This window comes from Myiozetetes cayanensis, unplaced genomic scaffold (genome assembly GCF_022539395.1).
Source record: "Myiozetetes cayanensis isolate MyiCay16 unplaced genomic scaffold, myiCay2020 scf30, whole genome shotgun sequence".
In the NCBI taxonomy this organism is placed as follows: domain Eukaryota; kingdom Metazoa; phylum Chordata; class Aves; order Passeriformes; family Tyrannidae; genus Myiozetetes; species Myiozetetes cayanensis.
Genome location: NW_026087522.1, coordinates 6243925 through 6256016, shown reverse-complemented (window position 1 = coordinate 6256016; position 12092 = coordinate 6243925).

Below are 12092 nucleotides of genomic sequence, written 5' to 3'. Positions count from 1 at the left end.
TCTTGAAAGCACAAGAAAATTTTGCATATTTGCCCAATATTAATCACATACAGGGTTGTATTTCTGCCTGATGACAAAATGATGCAATCGTGTCTCATGGAAAATAGTTTCTTACCACTGCAGGATTGTTAGATTTTAGAAATCTCACACTGCTTTCCATTGATTTGGAAGGTAAAGGAATTATAGACGTATAAAAGTGTAGCTTTAGGCCTCATATAGTTCAATAACTGTTTCCTAGGGGATTTATTGTGTCAATTTTCAGATAGTTTTCTGGCCAACTTTTTAACATCTTCCTTCTTAGCTGGTGTTGCTGGGCTGTCTACCCTTTGTTCTAATGAGATCTTACCCAGAGCACTAGGCAGCAGACTCACTTCATCAAATTTGCTGGAGATAATGATGTTTTACTTCATTTTTGGGACTGTTCAGGGTTCAACCATCAGGTAAGGCCTTTTAGAAGATGTTGTTGGAACCTTAGACACTTGTTCTTATTCATGAACGTGGACGTGCAGGGCTGGTTTTATGAAAATTCAGCCCCATTTAAGGTTTACTAACTGACTGTCCCCAGAGCAGCATTTCCCCTGGGTAGAGCATTCCAGCACATTCTGCCACTAGTTTTGTAGAGAGGGAGTGCTAATATTTGTTCTTTCCCTACTCTTTCTAGAGAGCAGGTATTTGTGCTTTCTCACAAGACTGTTGTTTTTTAGTAGCTATCTGGTTTTTTTTACTGTGACAATTTGAAAAGCAGAAAAAGTGGGAGGGAGAATTATTATTTATTTCAATTTGTGCTACTGTTTTGTATTGACAGAGTGGAAAATACAATAAAAGAGGTGGAGGTGGTCAATCAGAGATGGTTTTTGTAATTGCCTACTCACATCATGAGGTTTCTTACCCTGACCTAATGCATTCTTAATCTTCCTTTACAATATGTGAATGTTGCTCACTTAAATGGATTTCAGCTAAAGCAGAATTCTCTAATTAGACAGTAACAGTGAAGGAATTGACCATTATCCAGCTATTGAATTTTCAGGCAGCCTGTGTTAGCAGCTGTGCTTCTACTAGCTTATCTTTAAACATGGAAATAATGCATCCAGAGATTACTGTTCAAAACTATTTTCAATAGTCTAATAGCTTTTAAATTTTTTAAAATAGCTTATGTTCATCAGCAAGGGGCAAGGGTAATCAGATTGGCTCAATCAACTCAGATATTTTGTCCCTCTTAGCTAATGACAGGTTGTATTCTGACATTAAACCAGTGGGGAAGCTGGAGTTTAAAAATTTTTTTTTGGATAGTCTTGTGAACAGTAGCCCATGCTGTCAGTGAGTGGGATTCTCTGGCAAGTAAGAAAAGGGCCTTATAGAACTGAAGTAAATGTGCAGAGAGTTGCTTTGGTAGTTTGTCGGTGTTTTGAGTGATTCTTCGTTATTTTCCTTATTGTACTCTTGAAGGCTCATCTGTTTAGGGAAGCTGCTCAGCAGGGAATGAATTCGTGGTGTTTTATCTGTAGTGTACTTGGGTCTTTTATCTGTTCTGTGCCGATGTTCTGGGGACAAGATACAAGGGAGCTGATTCCCTCAAAGTTGTCACAGCTGTGATCATACAGAAGGGTAAGTGTGGGCTTTACAGTTATCTACCAACTCTCTTATGTGAAACCAGGAGGATGTGTTTCACAGAAGGATCAGTGGGAGAAGCCTCCAACCTCCACAGACTCCTTTTCCCTGGTAAAAGATGTCACAAGTCATTCTGACCTCCCCTCCCTCTGTAGACAAGCTCTGTATGTTAACATATCCCCAGTGCAGATCAAATCCTCCAGCACACTAACACACATTTCAATCCTTGATTGGAAGTGAGACATTTGAAAATATGGAGGGCCTGGGTGTACCTGCGAGAAAGATGTTTGCAGAGAGGTTCAGGACCTACAGAGGGTGTGGGGGTTGGAGTTTTGTGTCCAAGGCCTAAGGACTATGCATTGACACACTCAAGAGAAGGAGCAGGCACTGCTCCAAGCCAGATGCTCTCTCAGTTCAGGGCCAGTGCTTTGTGTCCCCCTAATGTGTGCCAGTAGCTCGGAGAAGACTGACTCACCTGTGCCAGTTCAGTGTTTTGATTGCCTACCAGACAGGCATGGCACTCTACTGCATATTTACCTGAAACAAATTTGGGTCATTCTATAAGATGTGTGATGTGATAACGTTACCTGGATATTCCCTTGGTTGCACCTACAACAGTTACTATTGCTTCAACAGCTGCAGGCTATTTTTTCTCTGCCAAATCTGTATCTTGTAGGACAAGCGCTAAAGTAAAGGCTCAGGTTAAACTCAGGGCATCATAAAAGGCAGGTCTCATAAAGAAGGCCATCAAAAAGGGTTTTGCCTGTAGTTTCTATGCTTGTAATTCCTTCAAACAAACATGGACGGCAGGTCAGTCCATGTAGCTGTTCATATTTACAGCATCAGGCAGCACACTGGGTAGGAGGTTTCCCATAGGGAGTCTCACAAACTTAGACAGGTTAGTTGATTATATCAGTTGATTATGTGCAGTTTTTAATTACTTTATAGGAAATAATTTTCAGGTGGCGGATCTGGGCCACAGAACTAGAAAGTACATTTAAACAGATCTAGCTATTGAGAGTAGGTGCTGCAAGATGAGGTGTATTCCACTTTCCAGCAGTCTTCTGAGTCTTAGCACTTTTGGAGTCCTGTTGTTAGAGTAGTGCCCAAACACTGATAGATTAATGCCCTTGTAAATCAGAAATGTACAAGTCTGGCCAATGGAAATACAGTGAGTTTATGTATGGAATCTCTGTCGTAGGTGTGTAATGTCTGTATGGCCACAGCACAGAGTGGAAGATATTAGAAAAGGAGGCAGTGTTCAATAAATATTGGTTCTTTTGCAAGCCCTAATGTATGAAATTAGAAGACTTAAACAAAGATGGCTGTGCTGAAGGATAGTCACTCTGCACATTAGGATTTGAACTCGGATGTCCTTTGCTCTGGGCCTGGGATAAATCCTTTCCCTGTGGTACTCCATGGTTAAGTAACATGCAGTCAGTCCATTCTAGAGTTGTAAAATTAACTCTTTTCTCCTGAGTTTTGGTTTTGCCATCCTTTCTGGGTCAACTTTTACACTAAAACATTGCAGAAACATCAATAGACTGTGGGTGAAACGATTTGTATCCATTCAGGGGTTCAGTACTAGCCCAGGGTTACCCGTGTGTCACAGGAGTGTTATGGAAAGGCCAGTTTGGATCCCTGGAGCAGCATGTTAGTGCCATGGTAGTGCAAGTCAGCCCAGGTGAGACACAACTCTGGCTCAGAAACTGATGTGTTTTGGGCTGGCTCTGGAATCTCTCCAGGGCCTTGTCATGTGCAGTGATGGGCATGTTCCAGACTGCACTCTTGTATTGCTGGGCTTGTGTGAAACTCTGGATTGTATCTTCAAGGCATTGACATGCTAGGAGACAAATGTATACCAATCAGTTAAATTTTCCATGAAATTAAGTTTCCATGGAAAAAGACTCTGTTTTGTAGAAGTGCTGTGGATAAAGGTTAATAATTTAAGTGCATCTTTTTGTTTTCCAAAAAGAAATTAACTGACTTGATAGACTTTGTTTCTTGTCCAGAAATCCCAGTTGTCTGAAATGAGTTTGCTTGTGAACGAAGGTTGCTTCTTCAGCCCATCTTTTCTGTCTGGTTATAATTTGCTCATAGAGATTCCGTAGTCACTTTGCTGGGAATCTTCTCAGCCAAAGGAATGCATGCTGTGCCAGTTCAAGCTTTTTCACTGTCAAAGGTTTCGGGGGGATAGTCATGAAATAAAAGAATAACAAAGAAGTTCCAGTTTGAAATAAAAATGGTAAAACTTGCAGCTGTCACATAACAGATGTGTTCTGGCTGTGGGCTGTAAATGCTGCTGGTCACTGTGCCATTTGCATGCCTGTTACACAGCCCAGAGAAACTGGCACCTGCCTTGGGTTGGGATGCACAGGAGACCCACTATGAAACAGGTAATTCCTACTCTATTAAGGGTTCAGCCATTTCAGAATGAATCAGCAGCAAGTGAAGCTTTGAATTCCGTGTTTGTTGCCTCCTGAATAAAGAACTAGAGCAGTGTGACCTCTGGCTTTTACTCTGGACAACGGATACCAACAACTACTTGGAAAGTGTAAGTCTCATTTTCCAGCTCTTTGAATTGGAAGTTTCTTATTCCAAATGGCATGAAAATAAGAAGCATTGAAATTTAATTGAAAATTACCTCTACAAATACATGGATTCTGTTAATAAATTTATCCATGTTTTCACCAGATTTCTGGGTGCTTAAAACCCAGAAGGCTGGGAGTCCTGGAGTTAGGTTTGTTTACTGGAGACTTCAGAAGCAGTGAAGTTTCTGTAAATTCAAGGCAGTTTGTCTGGTGATTTACCAAGCTGGCAAGGAGACTTGCAGACTTGGCTTGTGAGGTTGCTAGTGGTGAGTTTTGGACTTGGGGTTTTCTTTATCCCCAGGCTTCCATCAGCCTGTTGGGATGATTGCAGCAGAGTATGAGGAAATGAAGTAATTTTCCAATGGAAACCTACCTGGTTTTCAAGAGATTTTTAGTCAAATTAATAAACTAAGATGTTTTGATGAACTTGATTTTTAATTTGTTTTTCTAAGTGGAAAATATTCAATTGGAAAGTTTCTAAGTGGACACAAAGACCTGTGCATCTTATTGCAGCTTCAGTGGTGATTGCCAATTGTTGTGATTTCTTTACTTGAGATTATCTGGATAATGCAGACATCATTCCTGCCATCCTCAATCATAAGATCTTTTACAAAAATCTGTCACATAGTTTATGAAATGACCTCTTACTGCAAATCAGAAGAAACATGCTGTAAGCTGTTTTACTGGGTCTCACAAGTGCAAGTGGTTTATTAGTGTTGACTCTGCTAAGTTCATAAATGTAAGGAGATTACAAAAACCTATACAAATTCATGTGTTCCATGAAATTTCCCTACATCAAAGGTTGTCTATTCTTGTCTTAGTAGGAATCCTGGATTCCCAGTAATGGACAGGAAAATTATATAAAAATAATTTTGTCATTCGTGTTGTGCCGCTTATAAAAATCACCTATTTTAATTCTTGCTTGCTGGTACAGAGGCACTAACTGACATACTCTAAGTGCAGTTTAAATGATGCCCACCAGTTGTGCTCATCTTGAGGAAGGAAAGATTATCAGAAGCGATTTGGGGAACAGAGAGGTAATGGAGCTCCAGAGAGGAACAGTGGCTGATGGCCATGCATGGTCATACCACATCTACTGAGGGTCCTTGGATTCATTTCTAGGCAGGTACTTCAGTCAGAGGTGCTGGGAATGGAGTCTGAAATGGTTCTGAGTCAGCAGCAGCAGCTGTGGCCAGGGGAAAAAATGGAAAACAAAACATGCAGGTGTGCGGAGTTGAAAGAATTATGCCCTGCAAAACTCAGTTAACAATTCTACCAGTGCCATACACAGGATTCCAGTCCTGTCTAAACTCTGGAAGGATCAACGTACAATAAAATGCCATAATTTTTTTATCGTAAAAATAGAGATGTGTTGCTGAGTATCCACTGTGCTCAGATGTGTTCAGTCAGGAATGTTTTCACATGTCTTCAGGGGCAGTTACTCTTCGTTCTGGGGCAGCCAGCTCTGCAGAGGCTTAAATACAACAGCTTTGTACCTGTGCAGTAAGAACTGCAATTGCCATAGAGCTCTGCAGGCTTCTCACAAAATTTGGTAAAGGTTTTAGGAGATTTACCCTACCACTTGAAGGATGTGAAATGAAGCATGCCAGACCAACACTTCACAAAGTCTGGTTTCAACTGCTGGTGGAATTTCACGTGCAAGGTTTGTGTCAGCTCCCGCTTGAGGCCACAGGCACCATTCACTGGGAATGAGTGCAAAGAGGATAATGTGTGGACTTCTGTTAGTCTGGTCCCTGACTGATGAACACTGTTGGGTGGGAGTAGCCAACCTCACTGCTGCAGGAGCTGAGCTGCTCAGCTCAGAGCCTCCAGGCAGGGTAGAGATGTATTACTTCACTTGCTCGTATTTAACAGCTCTTGTGTCTCAGAGTCCATGTGACTTGGGCTTCTGTGACTGTATTTTCTGTGACTGTCCTATGGCACATGGAAAGAATCACCTTTCAGTCGTTTGATCTGTTCCTGAGAATATCCCTGGGTGGTGAATGAGCTTGCAGAGCTCTGAGGAATATGCTCAGCTAAGGTGAGTTATTACATCTGTGTTGACTTGTGACATGAAATCTATATGCCACTGAGTCTCGCTCTGTAGCCATCGTCTCTTTACCTTGGGATTATTGATTGCATAAAGGGTTCACTTTGTACTGCACACAGAAAGATAGGGTTCTGATTGGTTTTTCTCATGTTGCCACTTGGAAAGGTTATTTATGTGGGACCATTCCAACATCAGTACCAATCTGGAAAGCAGGATGTTTTATCTTTTATTATTTTTTGAAAATCTTTATAAAAATATGTTAGTTACTGAGATAGAACGCTAACTCAAGGGGAATTCAAGGGGAATTTTACCCTCCTTATTTACTTTATTTATTTTGGTGCATCATCTTCAAATTAAGAAAACATCAAACATAAATGAGTTTCATCTTTTGTTAGTTATGCAGAATCTTGTGTTCCTACTAAGAGATCACCAAGTCTAGGTTTGTGGCAGAGCATTTTTAGTCATACTAAACATGTTTGCAGTGTCATACTGTCATACATAGGTGTGGATGTAATTTTATATATACCAAACACATTCCATGCTTATTCCTTTCAATTTTCTGTTTGTCTTCTCAAATCATAGAAACAAATTCCCTTGCTGATCATTCCCCTCTTCAAACTGTCAGTAGAAGGTGGACTTCACCATGTAATTATCTCACCAGGATTTTGATTTTTGAATTGCTATATCAGACCTAGGAATATCATGTTGTATTACTTTACACAAGGCTTTGGCATTCATACTCCAAGTCTTTCTCCTTCACACCAAGCTGTTTCATCAAACAGGACTTACTGGACTTCCCTCTACCTGCATTCCATAGGGACCAGTTGGACACACGCTTCTCACTGCCCGTTATCGCAAACCACGAGGCCACCTCAGGTTGAGAAATGCTCCCTGTAAATGCAAGGATTGTGAAGTTCAGCCCCTACAGTTCTTGGAGAAAGCTCTGTAGTGAAATCTGTACATTTTCCTGATGGCCTGACCAAGCACTAGTAAGGCTCCCGAGCTCTTGCTTCCACTGCAGTTGGATGCACGTGGTGTGGCACGGCCACCCCCGCTGGGCAGGCTGATGCCACTCGTGGGGCTCTGCTGCCACAGTGGGTGTTTGCTGCTGCTCAGCTGCTGCTGGCCGCAGCGAGTGGGAAGTCAACAGCGTGAAATGAAAACTGCTTAATTTCAACCCTCAAAGGTTTGAGTTAGCTCTTGGGTGTTGTTTACCCAGCACTGCTGAAAGAAATCGTGGGGAAGAAATACATAATTTGGTTTATTTTCAACTGATTTCCCACCTTGGCCTCTAATCAGAAGGAAATACACATGTGTGTTTTTTTAGTACAATATGATTTGAATCAGGTAAGGAAAACATTTCATTTATGCAGTGACCAAGTGAACTAATTATCCTTTTAAAAATAGCTGAGTATGTTTAACAGACTGCAATCCGATTTATTGGGGGTTTTTGCTAGTTTTGTTTGTTTGTTTCTCCCTGAATAAGCTTCCCACACTTAATTTGCACAGGCATAACTGTCATCTCTTGTTTTCAATGACAAGGCAAAATTTGTTTCCAAATTCTGTTTTCAGTTCTGGGCACAGATCATTAAAACCATGGAGCTTGCTCAGGCTTCAAACCCTTAGTGCTGTTTGCATCCTTACTGTAACCAATATTTTCCATTGAAAATTAATTTCTTAACCATCTGGAACACAAATACCTCTAGTGTTTTATTTTAGGTTCATAATGGTGGAAAGGCAGAAGACAGGGGCATGAACCCAGAGCACCTTCATTTTGATACTATGCATAACAGAATCCATTGAGTGAGTCTTGGGAGTCAGGCTCAAGGACCTCTTGATTAAGAATTAAATTACAGGTATGATTTGCTAAATTTGTGCTTGGGGAAAGAAGGATTTTGATGATGATGTGATTGGTAAACTACACATTTCCTCAGCAACATATTAAAGTTAATGGGAATAGCATAACCAGACATGCAAAATACTTCACAAATCTTAGGAAAAAAGTTGCCTTGTAAATTAAGCCACAGAATCAAAAATCTGTGTCAGTAGCTCCTTTACTACAGTAAACCCAAGGGGAGAGCAAAGCTGACCCCCCCTCTGCTCAGACTGAACTTTCTTCTACTGTTAAGGAAGGTGTAGTCAGAGGAACTCTGGCCTCGGCTTCTTTATCTGCTTGTTTTTGATAATTTTCATATGATTGTTTTAAAGCATTTAAATGTAGAATCACTTGAAAACTTTTTCCCCAGGTATTATTTATTAGGCTAATTTAAATTACTTTTAAATTTCTTTCAAAATGGCTTGAAATGATACTTGTTTTATCTTCTTGTTCTTTGCACGTGAGTTTGGCGTAGTGGGATCCTTAAAGGTGTTTTGGGCTTCAAGATGCAGTTGTGTACAAACCCTGCCTGACAGCAGGGTTTGGGAGGAAGAAGTATACAGCTGTTACTGACTCACATAGGTGCAGGGAAGCAAGAGACTGTGCTATGCCAGTTCCTGTGTTGCAGAGTCTTGGTTCAAAAGCTTGTTTCCTTCTTCCCTGCTCTGTCTGTCCGAATCGTGTCTGGCTCACAGAATTCAGCCAGTATGGACCTGTCAGCCTTGCTGCTCATGGGATGCAAACTAATGTGCGGGACATCCAAAAAATCCACATAATTCTGTGCTACTGTAAATTGACAGTGTGTTTGACCATCCCAATGTGCAAAGTCTGTGCTCTGCCATTGTTGTTTGTCTGCCTTGAAGTGGGCAAGCTCGACCAGTGTTTCATGCAATCCCAATTCCTTGAGTATATCTCTTTCATGGATGCAGGTATTTAGGAATTCAGTGTATGTGAGTAGGAGGAAGGAGATGGGAATGGTCAGAGTCAAGTTCTTGAGCACTCTGAGATCACAGAAGTTACTCTGAGCCAGGAGAGGCTTTCTGCTTGTGTCTCCAAGGGTCCAGCAGCTGCCAGGAGTTGAGAGAGTGCGTAACAGTTGCTCCCACTCTACCCATCTGCTGTATTTCATCGGGATTAACAATTGCCCTGTTTCACTAAAACCTTTCGTTGGCAGTCATTGCATCTTTGGAGCTTTTGACCAAGAGAAGCAGAGCTTTGAAAGCAGAGTTTTTTTATAGTGGAAAAATGGCTTGACTTAGCTCCAGCCTATATCTGGGCTCTGTCACCTGCAGACCCAGGGATTAATTAAGGAGATAACAATCAGTCTTATCACAGGAGCAGAGAAACATGAAAGGCTGCCTTTTTCTAATATGCAACAAAGGACATAATTAAAATAAACAAAGTATCACTAGCCATAAGGTCTTACTGGTGTCATTTTCAAAGCCATTGCAGGATTTTGGAGTCCCTGAGATGTAATCTGTTTGGATTTCACAAAAGCATTAGCTGCAGAACCACATGGGAAATTATTACTTAAGCTAGAAATTGGTATGAGGAAACAGCTAGAAAACAGCCCCATTTTGTGATGTTTAGGGAGGTATTGGGCTGGGGGCCATTAAGCTGAAATGCCCCCCCAAACCAGTGTAATTACATCACGAATGGCTTGGAAGTCACTAAGAGTACTTCCTGGAAATGCCATGCTGAGAGCTTCGTCATATAGGGCACAAGACCAGAACTGGGAGCAGAGGGTGGTCTTGGGGGCTAAAATAACAGACTATTGGTATAAAACTCACATGAGTCAGTCATGGCCTAGTAATAAGGATTTAATTTATAAGGTGGGTCTTGTAATTTGGAAGTATCTGAAGAGAAGCATCAGAGCAATTGCACCGTACATTGATCCCATTGCCATGGTGTGTATTCTGCTGCTGTGTAAGGCAGGAAGGGAGGGTGTCTGGAATACTGTGCTCAAGTCAGGTCAGATGGATTAATACAGGAGCAGCTACAGGGAATACAGAGCATTGGGGCAGGATATGATCGTGTCTGTGATACACCAGGAGAGAAGGCTGAAGAAGGGAGAAAATGTTTAAATGACACAGACAACAATGGTGCAAGATTAAAGGCACATAAATTGGCAAACACAGATTTAGACTTCATTTTGGAAAAGGTATTTAGCATTTAGGGCAGTTTAGAGTAGAATTTTTGGAAGAGTTTGCTGGTGGAGTCAATGGCAATGCAGGTATGTGCCTTTAACATCTGTGTGTTGTTTAAGAAACTATCTGTAAGGTGCAGTTGTGTGTTTCAATGGCTGATGGATCTCCATGACCCTGGAGAACACTCTTCCTCCTTCTGTGTTAATAAATTGAATTGTCCCTGGCCTTGTGGAGATTTTTTGAGAATGAGTATGTCTGTGCTGACATACTCAGTGGCAGGGATGTTGGTTGAGGGCTTAAAGTTAGTTGCAAGTATGCTGCTACAGGTATTTAGAATATTTTGTGTGTAAGCCATGGCTATAATGAAATTTCTTGTTAATTCTACTCCAACAGCATTTGATACTGAGACAACGCAGCTATGGGAAACAGCAACTATGGGAAACCAGCAGCTAAATAGCACAAATAAGGACTCAGAGAGCTTTCAATAAACTTATTTTGCAATGAACAAATTATCTGATGAGGGAAAAAGACAATATTGTCCTCAAGGGAATGTGCTGACACAGAGATAACTCTGAGTAGTTCAGTAGTCTTTTGATTTGGAGGAAATTCTGAAATATGAGTCTGGTTCAGTGACATTTGCATCTGATGTGACAGAAAGAACAGCACAAAAATGTTATCCCTTTAAAATACAACAAAAAATAATCCAGCGAAGGAAAATGCATGCAGGAAAAGCAAGAGAAAGCTTGAGGAGGTGTTTCTTGCTGCTGCCTGTCCCAGCTGTGGTGTGTGAGGGTAGAGCTGTTCCCAGCTGTGACCAGGAGTGTGCCTGTTGCATTGCTGGAAGGGGCGTGCAGGGAGGGGAAGTCTCAGACACTTGAAGTTTTCATACTTGTTTTAAAACACAAAACAGTTTTTCCTTGTGAAAGTGCCACCCTGAGGAAAAAGAGCCCCTGCTGCTCTCTGAAGGTGGTCTGCAGTGCAGGAGTGGCTATGCTGAGGGCAGAACCAGGAGACTGAGCTGTGTTTATGGTGCTTTAGCAGAAGCAAAAGATTGGAGGATTGTTTCTTTCTAGTGCTTAGAGTTGTGAGGTGGTTTCTTTTTTGTTTCTCTTACGATGGGTATAACATTTGCAAGTTGTCAGAGAACACATGCTTGCATTGCAATTTTGATTTCTGACTCTGGAATAGGAATGTTACCCCGTTTTAAGCAAAGTACTATATAGATTTTTCAGTATGAGTCTCTGGGTACTAACAGTGTTGATGTGTCCCCTTCATAAAACCCTAAAATGACTAATTTTAGAAGCTTTGTACTCATTGGGATAAAAGCAGTAGGTAGGAAGGTGGTGACAAGGGCTTTCATCAGCACTAGTAGCAGTGTGGCCCTGGGCTCCCTTTGGTAGCTGGTGCACTTGTGTAAATCCTCCATTTGCAAAGTCCTTTAGCTGAAGAACAGTTTTGGATCCCTGGATTCTGGGGGTTTGTCTTCATGCTTTGCAGTTGTTTGTATTGGATTGTTGCACCAGCTGAGGGTGTTTGTGCTACCCATGCCATGTCTGCCCCGCTGGGACAGCAGCTCCTCTGGCAGCAGAGAGCAGGGAGGGAGCCGTGGGAGTCACCTGCTCACACAGCCTGGAGCTCCTCTGGCCTGGGCACCAGACAAGCAGCTTCATTTGCAGGGTTTGTTTAGCATTATCCATAAATACTAAATCCTGTCCTTAAACAGACAGGAGGAGAAAGGGGGAAAAGAAGGAAATAAAAGGGAAAGCAGCTCACATTGGTCCTGTGCCATTTTCTGGGTTTCTTTTTCTTTTTTTTTTCCC